The sequence below is a fragment of the Clytia hemisphaerica genome, unplaced genomic scaffold (genome assembly GCF_902728285.1).
Source record: "Clytia hemisphaerica strain Z4C2 unplaced genomic scaffold, Clytia hemisphaerica genome assembly, whole genome shotgun sequence".
In the NCBI taxonomy this organism is placed as follows: Eukaryota; Metazoa; Cnidaria; class Hydrozoa; order Leptothecata; family Clytiidae; genus Clytia; species Clytia hemisphaerica.
Window position 1 is genome coordinate 663,202 of NW_027104238.1, and position 12,055 is coordinate 675,256.

At 37.8% G+C, this 12,055-nt stretch overlaps 1 long non-coding RNA gene across 1 annotated transcript; it reads right to left on the minus strand.

Moving 5' to 3' along the window:
* Positions 1-4,478: 4,478 nt before the first annotated feature.
* LOC136816116 (uncharacterized) lies at positions 4,479-6,640 on the minus strand. The gene is made up of 2 exons (XR_010847801.1): positions 6,534-6,640; positions 4,479-4,908 (listed from the first exon to the last, which is right to left on the minus strand). It is a non-coding gene; the product is annotated as an uncharacterized lncRNA (long non-coding RNA).
* Between the last annotated feature and the right edge of the window lie 5,415 nt (positions 6,641-12,055).

Sequence of the window (12,055 nt, forward strand, 5' to 3'; positions counted from 1 at the left end):
TTACTAAAAGTACATCAGAGCCACCAAGCTCGCATTACACTCCCAGCCAAGACCAACAAAATTTCTCCAGTTAAATAAAATCATTATCGACAGTTTTGGACATTTCATATATGTCCTTCATTATATCACAATCATTTACTGAATGAATAAGAATCAAATCTCGAACGGATCTTGAAGTTTCACGAAATGACTTCTCACTATTATTTCAATTTTTCACCGCGACACGTCGTACTTTACCATCAGGCTCGGATACAGAGGGAGGCTATAACCAATGGAGGAGAGTGCACTTTATTATCGTATTACCTTATATGGAAACTAATTACTCTCCATGAATAAGATAGCCTACCTCCTGTATCCGACCCTGACCATCATCACCAGGTTTAACATTGATCACCATTCCATACGTGTATGTCTTCGACAAGACTGAATCATGGAGGTATAAAGAAACAGAAGAAGTACGCTATTGTAACCATGCTCGCCCTACGATTAAAACAATTACGAGGTATGCATGCTCATAATCTCATATATCGTGCATTTTTAATGAGCTCTTTTGTTGATAGGTGAAATCTTATTGGCTAACTTAAGTGTTGGAAATAAGATGAGACAAGATTCATTGTTTCTGACATAGGTGTAAGAAAATATTTGGATTAAAATAAGGCCTGTAAACTTTGCAATCCTTCATCAAATGACAAGATTTTTCGATCAACATTTTCTTCAAGGTGAACTCTATTGCTTAATACTTTCCTCCAAGATTCTCCAGCGACTTTTTGTCGCTACAAATTGGGTCTGAAATTGTGTGTGCTTATACAGAACTTTTTATTTTCTGGCTGGAGAAAATATCTTTTCAAAACAAAATTTAATGGATGACAAAATTGAACGCAAACTTATTTCGTGGAGCTAATTTTTATTTTATTCTCGTATATTAGAAGGCTAGAAATCTTCGATGCTGATAGTAAGAATGTTCAGAGCAAACTTGAGTTCTACTAAAAAGTCGTATTTCATCGGGCGAGCCTAGAATTTCTTTTGATTCATTACATAAAAGAAATCAAAAGACTTTAACGACCAATTACCGACAAATTCATCTCCTGTCTTTCTTTATACCTCTATGACTGAATCGACTTTCTTGAACAGGACAATATCTCCAACTTCGATGTTTCTATCGTGTTTGAACCATTTCTCTTGGAACATCAATTTTGGAATATGATTCATCAACCACGACTCAAACCATGAGTTGTAAATACTTGAGTTTTGATCGATCAACTTGGATGCATTTGTCGTTGTAAGAAATTCCCCCGATGGACTGCGATCGTTATTACGTCCAAGGATTAAACGATTAGGTGTAACAAGATCAAAATTCTCAATGTCGGTGAGGTTACCAATGGCGATTGGACAATCGTTGATCGAGTTGGCTATCATCGAGCAGAGCGTTTCCAATTGGAGGATCGATAGCCTTTCGTTCCAAAGATGAATTAATCTCCCGAATTTTCCTCTCGACTTTTCCATGCACCAACTGGACAAGTTTCAGCTTCGACTCCTCGATCTCGATATAGCTTTCCTTTGATGTCGCTGTAGGATAGACGCATGTCTTTGGTACCTTTTATGAGTTGACCACCTTCGTCACAGAAGATTTTCTTTGGGAATCCATAACGTGATGCGAATCGTATGAACGATTGAAGAAATGCTGGTGTCGAATAGTCATCATCCATAACGTTGATACATGTTGCAGATGTGACACAACAGCAATAGACGACAAGCCAAATTTTCAAAGTGGCTCTTTTGTTGTGTGTTAAATAACATTTATAAGGTCCACTCAGGTCCGACTGGGTGAAGTAGAAAGCAGGTGCTACGGTAATTCTTGATTGAGGTATTGGACCCATTGAAGCTTGAATTGATTGTTTCTTGAGGAACTTGCATCTCTGACACGTAGGCACTTTAGGCCGATTTTCAAACTTTCAAACCCCCCTGTCAAACTTGGTTTTTTGGAAAGCTCCATCTTTTCTCGTTTCAACGAGGGGTCATTGACTTCCGTAGCATTTATAGAAAAAAAGTTATGGGATTTTTTGTGAAGCTAATTGGAGCAAATATTAGCCAACTTTTACTGCAGAGGGCCTTCCAAAAAGTGGCCCAAAAAGGGGCATTTTTTAATAGAAAAAAACTCTATTTTGGGCATGTTTTGGCTATAATTCAAATTTGGGTTTAAATTTTTCTGATCTTTTTTTTTCTAGGTGATCTTTGATCATTATACTATGGGTTGAAAAAAAAATGTTGAAAAAATCAATTTTGTCCAAGAATTAATACTCCTTTTGTAGGGGCACCTAACGAAAAAATGAAGAAATCCGGGGGTAAAAAGCACTAAAAATCACGATTAAAAGTAAGGATTTCATTGTTTCATGTTCATTTTGACTAATTTATGTGCAAAAAATGGTAACTCGTAGTATCAAAAAAGAATTTTTCAAAAATTTCTAATTTTCGGCCCAAAACTAAGAAATTTTGATTTCGGGCCACCTGATGACGTCATAAAACCGTTTTTTCGCAATAACTTTTGATGTGCTTTGATTATAAAGCTGAAATTTTGCACACTGAAAGATATAAAGACAAAGAAAATTTTCATAAAAAAAATTTTAAAAAAAATGATGACGTCAGCATTTTATAGCAAAAATTCGAATTTTGCATATTTTTGCTGACGTCAGCAAAAAAAATTTAAACTCGGGTAACTTAATGCATGTCCCAGAATTGCATTAATTTTTCCGCCCCAGTTCCAGTCCCTAAACCATAACAAACTATACATTTTTGGAAGCGTATTTGGATGTAGAATACCGTATTCGGTGTAACTTAAATTCTTTCTCAGTATAATTAGAGATATCTTAAGAAACCTGATTATGACGTCATGATTGATGACGTCATAAATACAAAAAGTTGAATATCTCGAGAAATATAAATCAAAACTTTATGAGATTTGGACCAGTGATAAAGTACATTGAGATGTTTCAAAAAGTTTTGAAAGTATTTCCCAAAATTAATGACCTCAGCAGAAATTGCAAGAATTCGAATTTTTGCGATAAAATGCTGACATCAGCAAATTTTCGAATTTTTTGAAAAGAATTCTCCTCCTCTTGATGAGTTCTATAATTGGTCCAAATTTCATAAAGCTTTGAGTATTAGTTCTTGAGATATTCAACTTTTTAAAATTATGACGTCATAAATAATGACGTCATAATCACGTTTTCTTAAAAAAACTCAAATTTTGCTGAGAAAGAATTTAAGTTACACCGAATACGGTATTCTACATCCAAATACGCTTCCAAAAATGTATAGTTTGTTATGGTTTAGGGACTGGAACTGGGGCGGAAAAATTAATGCATTTTTGGGACATGCATTAAGTTACCCGAGAAATTTTGATTTCACTGGTTTACAAACGCTTCACTAAATTCATGTGCACAATTTTATTGCCAAAAGTGGCTCCAGTTGGAAGATATTTAACTTTTTTGGTTAAATGACGTCACGGTGACCTGATGACGTCATAAAAGCGTTTTTTCGCTATAACTTTTGATATATTTGTATTATAAAGCTAAAATTTTGCACACTGAAAGATATTAGGACAAAGCAAATTTTCAAAAAAAAAATTTGGAAAAAAATGATGACGTCAGCATTTTATGGCAAAAATTCGAAATTTGCTTATTTTTGCTGATGTCGGCAAAAAAAAATTAAAATTTTGATCTCATTGTCTTTAAAATGCTCTATTGATTTCATGTGCAAAATTTTATCACCGAAAGTCGTTCCAGTCAAAAGCTATTGGCTATTTTGGATATTATGATGTCACATAGTTTTTTTACTATCCCCAATATATATTCCTGTCAAGTCGAATTTCCTCTCCCGGTCATTCTTCAAATTAAATCCTTGCATTTCAAAATTTCTTCCTCTATGGTATTATATTAATGTTTGTATTAAATTTCTTACATGGATTCAGAAACTGCAAAATTTTACACACTGAAGAATAGAAACAATTTTTGTTTTTTTTCAGCAGGAAATCTTGAATAATAGATGGAAATATAGATGAAATCACTGGATATCAGGATTTTATATCAGACACTTCGGCTGACAACAGCTAAAATTCAAATGTTTGTCAGTTTAATTTCATATAAACATACACACTTTGATTCATGCATGAAATTTCATAATTTTCTTATATTTTATTACAATAAATTGGAATTCTTAATTTAACAAAATTATATAAAAAGATTATCCTCAACATAATTCCAATAAATTTATTAGTAATGTATTTCCAAACTTGTGCTGTGTCAGGCCTCAAATACAGGCTTTATTGCTTGTTAATCACAATTTTTGGCCAAAGATATTTTTCAATTGCTAAATTAAGATTCCTGATTCCAGATTTTTCCAGTCATCCCCCAAGTTAAATATTCGTCAAAATTATTCAAATATTTTTCAAAATTCTTCATTTAAAAGTTAGTCTCCAAAAATTTGTTATTTTTGTATTCTTGTCTTGATAAAGCATTTTGTAATCATGGTCTTGTATTATCAATCATAAATAGTACTACTCTCCATTCTTATTGTGTCATAAGACTTAAAACAAGGAATGACATATAAGCAGTCTGAAAGTTCTGTATCAGTTAAATCAAGACCAATTTATCTTATTTTGGTGACCATACATAATTATGTTTATCGAGCAACGTACAACTTCAACTTGACTACATATCCAACGTGGTCTGGGTAAAAGTTTTTACATAACAGTCATAATTCAGTTCTGAGTAGGAATCTTTGATACTTTGATCGAAAGTCCAGGAATCCATAATCAAGCCATACAATTCTCTAAAATTTCGAAGTTATTGTTCTTGCTCAAAATGTTCTCATACAGGTACACATACACGTCAACATCTTGAATTGGGAATCCTGAATAGGTATAAAAAGAAAAGAAAGAAAATTTCAAAAACTATGGTATTTGACTTTCACTCTGTCACAGATTTTAAAGCGCACAGCACAGTGCTGAAGTTTTGTTAGATTATGTCACCAGTGCTAGCTGTGTATCCACAAGCAAAACTCTTCCAGGCAATCCCACTCTGATACCCTCACTATCAATACTACTTAAATAATGCTAACGTAATGTAAACTGGCAATTCAAGAAAACGTTGAACGTGCATGTAAAAACTTTACTTTACTTAAAGTTGAGTGAATGTAAACAAACTTTTTTTGGAACGGTCTTCAAAATAGATTAGATAAAGCTTACTTAAAGCGTTTTCACTAGGTATTTTGGACAGGGAGGTGAAAACTACATGCACGTTCAAATTTTTCGTGATTGTTGCTATTGATAATACATCTAATCTTTAATGATGGGCAAGATAGCAACTATTCCTAGCATTTTATACCTAAGTCTATCCAAAAGAACTTGCTTATCTCTCATTGGCTGTTAGCAGTTGTTGCTATTTGCCTATGATTTAAGATATCCCAGCATTATCATAGCTATAGTTTATTCATTCCAATATTGATTGCAATTTTAGCCAGCCAAAAGTATTGGTTTTAGAGTGAGACCGCCAACAATTTGCTTAGTTTAAGATGGTTGAGGCATTTTATTGAAAAGATCTATTGGAGTGACTAAAGTGAAGGATTGATGCAGCAAATAACCAAAGGCCAAGGGAGTCTATCTCTATTCTATCTATTTGGTTGAGTCGCATGAGGCTTTTAAAGGCCCATTTTCGCAACTATAGACGCTTTCAATTAGCGTCCTGTCAGCACCTTGAACTAACTACCGTGAAGTCGGGTAACCTGAATCAGTTGAGGGAAACTTGCATAGCCATCAAATGACTGACCAATCAAAGCAGCAAAATTTCAAAACAAATGAACTACGCAGCTCTCCTCTCAGCTCTACTCTACCATTTTTGTTTTGATTTAACTTTGTATCTTAATGACCAGACAGGTCATTCATTTGAGGGCTATGCATGTTTGCCTCCACTGATGCAAGTTACCCCGATCTCACAGTACCCAATTCCCCCTCACATGGCATGGGTTGACCCGGGCAAAGGTTCATTCACTTGCCAAGTGAACCGCTGCGAGTGGGAATCGAACCTCAGTCTCCTGCGTAGCAAGGCACTGTGTGGTATAGTGATCATTGACCTTGGTTACTGCACAGGCGACTGAGGTTCGATTCCCACTCGCAGCGGTTCACTTGGCAAGTGAATGAACCTTCGCCCGGGTCAACCCATGCCATGTGAGGGGAATTGGGTAGTCAGTCCAAGAAGGTGCTGACGGGGCGCTCATTGAAAGCGTCTATAGTTGCGAAAATAGGCCTTAAAGCCTCCTGCAACTCAACCAAATAGAAATAGAAACCAAGGTCAATAACTACTATACCACAGCGTCACAGAGTGGGCAGTGTAAAGTTTCAGCATCATTCAAGGCCTGATAAAAGGCATAAAAAGGGAAGCCTTTCTTAGGGCAACTTACCAGGAAAGAAAATGACTCTGTAACACTTTCATTTCTTATAAAAGCTTTATGATGGAAAGAAAATCATTTAACAAACTCACCTTTTACAGTTCTATGGTCTTTTTAAAGAATTTTAACAGGATTGTCAACAATTTTGATGTTGATGTGTTCTGTGTCTGCTCTGCTCTGCTCTCTGCTGGCTGCTTGGTCGGTCGTCAAAAAACCCGTGCAAAATCGAAAGTGATTCTCGAGACGGGGGTAACGTTGGAAATTTGAAAATCATAAAAGTGATTTTTCGCAAGGTTAGCAATACATTTAATATAAAGTGTTTATAGTTTTTGGAAAGCTTATTTTCTGTTTTGTAATAAACAGGGTGTGCCTTTTTATTAAATGTGACTGGAATAAAGTTGTGACAAAAAAGGATTTTCAAAGCTCTGTAGAATTTTACTGAAGAAAATTATGAATTTAGCACACTCGGGAGAAACTAAGTCAATCATCAAGGCTTTGAATACAGTTATTGGTTTTTTTAAAGGCTAGAAGGAACCCTTGCGAAATTTCAATTTAAAAATGCATACATTTTCTAAAAAAACCAAAACCCCGTCTCAACATTGAAATCGCGCTTCCACTAAATTGCGGCGAGATGTTTTAGTCACGTGACTGAAGTGCCTACTGACAGCACTTCAAGATGATCTTGACAGTATTTCTTCCGTCGATAATAGAAGCCTTTTTGTTGACTTCACGTAAGGTGGTTTCTACTCCTGAATGTTTTGAAACACGACTGTTCCAATGAACATCTGATATGATGCTGAAGGCGATAGGTGAATAACGATCCACTAGTGGGACACAGAATGATGTTGTAGATAAATCCAGCATTGCTTCAGTGAATCTACCAACGATTGTGATTTGGTTTGAGGGCAGAATACGACCATTGAAGTACAAGACACCATCTTTGTTGACACTTATAGGTTCGTACTTTTTGGTTGGAACGAACTGAACGATCTCAGTTGTGGCTTTTTTGAAGAAGTACGTCTCTGCTTGTTTGATTTCCAGATCTGTAAGATTGGTCGAAGTAACTCGTTGCTTCGTTCTCAAGATGTTGATAAATCGAATTACGTAACCAAGAATACGAATGACTGAGCTGAAATCTCTGTGATTGGGGTCAATTACGTAATTGGAATATTGATATCTTTCTTGGACAGCATCTGGCAATTGGATGATGTGATGTAGTTGATATTGTCTTTCTTTTTGAACTTCTGCGATGTCCTTTTGGCTGAGTCGAAGGTCCTTGGCTGTATTGGTTGGAAATTCTCCGACGTCTCGAGTCATCCATTCGTAGCCATTGATCGAAGTGGAATCGTCCCCAGATCAGCAATCATGTCGCTTGTGTTCACATAGAACCATTGATCCTTTGAGGTGAATCTGTTGATTTCGTTTACTCGATTTCTGACCCAGGTCTTGAGAGGTTTTTCATCGTTGTTGAGCCAATGAAGGACAATCTGGCTGTCTGTAAATTTGGTTGACGATTGGTGCAACTTTTGCAATGATTTTTTGACAACTTCACTTGAATGAGTATTGACAAGAGCGGCGTACAATTCAGCTCTGGGCATCGACATATCCTTTGGTACAGTTCTTGATCTGGCGAAGATTAATTGACAATAGTAAGTGGAATCTTTAGGCAGAAATCTGGCATAGATCGCGGTGCACGTCATGTGTTGGCTTGCATCAGCGAAATCTAGGGTGTTGATTTGCAAATTGACAGCATCTTCTGGAACGACAGCTCGACGAAATCGGACGTCGCCAATTTCTTGAATTGTATCGAAGTTGTTTACCCAAATCTCTCGAAGATTGTCTGGAATCTTGTCATCCCAATCCAGCTTCAAATGAACGAGTGTCTGGAGATCAATCTTCATTACAGCAATGAGTGGTGTGGGTTTTCCAGTAAGATCAAATACTTCGGCGACCTTTGATGCACAGTGTCTTCTAGTAAGTCTCTCTGGGATGACATTTGAAAATTTTGAAGGTTTTTTGCCACGTATCTTCTTAGCAAAGTTCATCTCCCCGATGTTGAGTGAAATTTGATCAGCTTTAACGAACCACTTCAAACCGGCTATGTGGATCATCGTTCCGTCTTCGGTGAGCTGTGGTGGGGGGTCTTCTCCAGAAAATGCTACACCTTTCAATTCAAATCCACCACGATTGAATGACAATTCTATCTGATCAGCAAGTTTGTGAGCTGCTTTGTGATCAGGTGCACCTGTGAGACAATCGTCGACGTAAACATCCTTTTGAACCACATTGTTTGCCTCAGGAAACTCCTCCTTTGAAGCTTCAGCAACCTTTCGAAGGGCGTGTTCTGCTTGGTTGCCTGACGATCGAACGCCATAAATGAGCGTCTTGATAACTTTTTCATCTGGTTGCTTGTTAATGTCGAGATCAGGATGCCAGAGGTATCGTTGGTAGCACCAATCTTTCTCTTCCAGTTTGATCGTATTGTACATTTTCTTTACATCTGAATGCATCCCAACTGGTTGAACTGACCAACGGATGAGTATTTCTTGTAGCCTATTGAGATTGTTACGACCGTTGGCTAAGATATCGTTTAGGCTTTACCCGGAAGATGTTGATTGAGATGCGTCGAAGACGATGCGACAGGGCGTGCTTAGAGAGTTTCCCTTCCAGACGGCTCTCCAGGGTATGAAGTAATGTATGGGTGAATTGTGAAGTCTTGATCGAACATCTTGAGGTAGGTTACAAACAAATTCAACATACCCAAGTTTCTGAAGCTTCCCTTCAGATTGGAGGATATCTTCTTTGTCAGTTAGGTTTAATGGTTGATTGAGCTTCTTCAATTGCTAGATGTAAACTTTCATTGCTTTATCTTTGTTGTTGGCGAGACGAGTTGTTGGATCAGCAATGAAGGGTAATGAAGCAGATGAGATGGATTGGTCGAAGTCGATCTTGACTGAAGAATTGATGAGACTTTGTTCGACTTCTTCTTTGATTGAAATAGTTTCGTTTGATGAATCATGTTTACAGTCTTTGCAGCGACACTTTGAACATCGATAGTCAATTTCACTTCCTGCTCCTTCCACCTCTTCGAAGACTTTCATTGAAGTAGACAGGAATGCTGATGTTGAATCTGGTTGGTATCCCAAAAGAGGAAGTTGAGGTTTGACCTCCCTCAGGGTTGGATGAATAGCAACGTGGTGGTATTGATGAACATTAGTGAAGACTTTGTGAGGACCTCCGACCACACCACGACGACCTGATGAATCTTGGAAAACTGACTGATACAACGTGAGTCCTGATGGTAGCTGATGGATCAATTTTGGATGGTAACGAAGATACCTTACACCAATCATAACGTGAACTTCACCACCGATTGAAGGAGGTAGCTGGGGCAATGGTTGGTTACCACCTGATATTGTGTAGCTTCGCTGAATGTCTTTGAAGACTTCGTCAAGTGGATAGGTTGGCATGGTTGATGTGATCCTTTCCAAGCAAGGACCTGACATTAAGACATCATCACCGTCGAAGAGAGGTAACTTGACACGATATGATCCAAGGGTTGATTTAGTTGAACAGTTGCCAACACCACCAAGACTGATAGGATTGGATGATTCTTGTGAGCATCTGGCACCAAGGAGTTTTACTGCAGATCTGCTGATGATGAAATCACTGCAGCCAGAATCGAAGAAAACGAGAAGCTTCTTACCATCGACATTGATGCGTTGTAAGGCGTAGATTCCTCTGTCATTACAGTCTTGATTGTGGATCTTGTGGCACTCTGATTCTTCAAGTGTCAAGCTGAGGTTGTGAGCAAATTCTGGTAGTGATGGATTACGTATGAAGCGTTGAACGTACTTTGCAAGTAATTGATCGTTTTCGGATTTGTGCTCCTCGCAGACAAGGAAGTGTTTCTTAACATCATACCTTCGATGAGATGGACATACAAAGTCTCGTTGGCATCTTCCTTCGGCGTGCTTTCCAGTTGTAGCGTCAGCACCAGGGAAGAGGCATTGCATGCAGTAGTTTCTTTCACGAAGGATCTTGAGACGTTGAGCAGGTGTAGCCAAGACGAACTTTCTGCATGTGAAGTTTTGAAGGATTTTGGTGCCGTTTGGACCAGATGATGGAATGTGACCAATGGTACCAGTGGGTTCGTTGGAAATTGTGCATGACGTTTCTGGACTCGTGATGTGGGAAGATGATCGTCTGTTGGAGCCTGTGTTTGATCCTGGGCTGCCCGACTTTCTTTGATCATCCTTTGAATTTGATGCATCTTTAGCAGTTTGGAGGAGTGACTTTTGTAGATGAACCTTCTTTTCACGTTCGAGGAATGTGATGAGTTTCAACCAAGTCTGCTTTTCTGATAGGTCATCGTCGATGATGAATGTGAGGACTTGGTGTTGAGTGAAGATGAATTTTCTCGAAATTAGACTTGAATGTGTAGAAGTCAATGTTTGATTCATACCCTGCAAATGGATGAAGCTTGATGTTGAGTGACAGCTTGTTGAAGATATTGAGTTTGTCTGGTTCACGATTGCTGACTTCAGATTCAAGTGATTTGGTATAAATTTTTTTGAGCGTGGTAAGTTTTTCAAAATGTTTACTGATACTTTTAACGTCATCGTCTCGGTGTTTATCGAGTACTGGAGACTTTAAGAGTTCTTTGTACTCAACAGCAACTTTATCAAACTTTTTGAGATGATTGTGTTGGTTGGTCTTCCATTCGATTAGCTGTTCGAGGGAAGCTTTGGATGGGTTGCCACTGTAAACATCTTGAAGTTCCGATATCTGGCGAGCAATATTGATTATTGAGAAAGCTACTGATTGATCATTGAGACGAAGTCGATCGTGCTTTTCCTTTTCTTGAGTAAGACGAGAACTTAACTTATGATCTCTCGATCTTACGATGAAATCTTTAATAAGGTTGAGCGTTGATAGAACAGGAAGATCGGATTCTCCTAGCTGATGGTTCTTACGTCTGAGCTGGACTCGTAATTCCTCGAGCTTTGGACGGTAAGGTCTGTATCTGTGATGGTTGAAGATTCGATGGGGTTCTCATCGATGACGTCATGAACTTGTTCGATGATGACCTTCATATCGATTTCCAATGACTTGCTGGTTTCATCATGTGTTGACATGGTGACGGGTTGATCAGATGTTGAGTCCGGTGATTTCGGTTCGACGACACCGGTCAGGTGAAGAGTACGGTAGTTGATGCGTGGAACGTTACGTAATTTCATTCAATTATGTGACGTCATAACACGTGACGACGAGTGAGCGAGTTAACGAATGAGTAATATGATTGACAGATAATTGACACGTGACTTGTCGGAATTACCGTCTGTTTGAATGTTGGGCAGGGCACAGAGACTGACGCGTTTGGAACTTTATGACATGTTCAAACTGAATGAAGAAAAAAATACAATGTTTTAGTCTCAAAGAAAATTAAGAAAAATGACAAATTTTAGTCTGAGAAAAAAATTGAAAAAAGTGACAAAAGTTGATCATCCAAAAATTGAGAAAAATTGACAAATCTTAATCTCAAAAAATTGAAAAAAATGACGAATCTCACATACTGTAAGATTGACAAAAACTGACCAAAATGAGTGGAAAA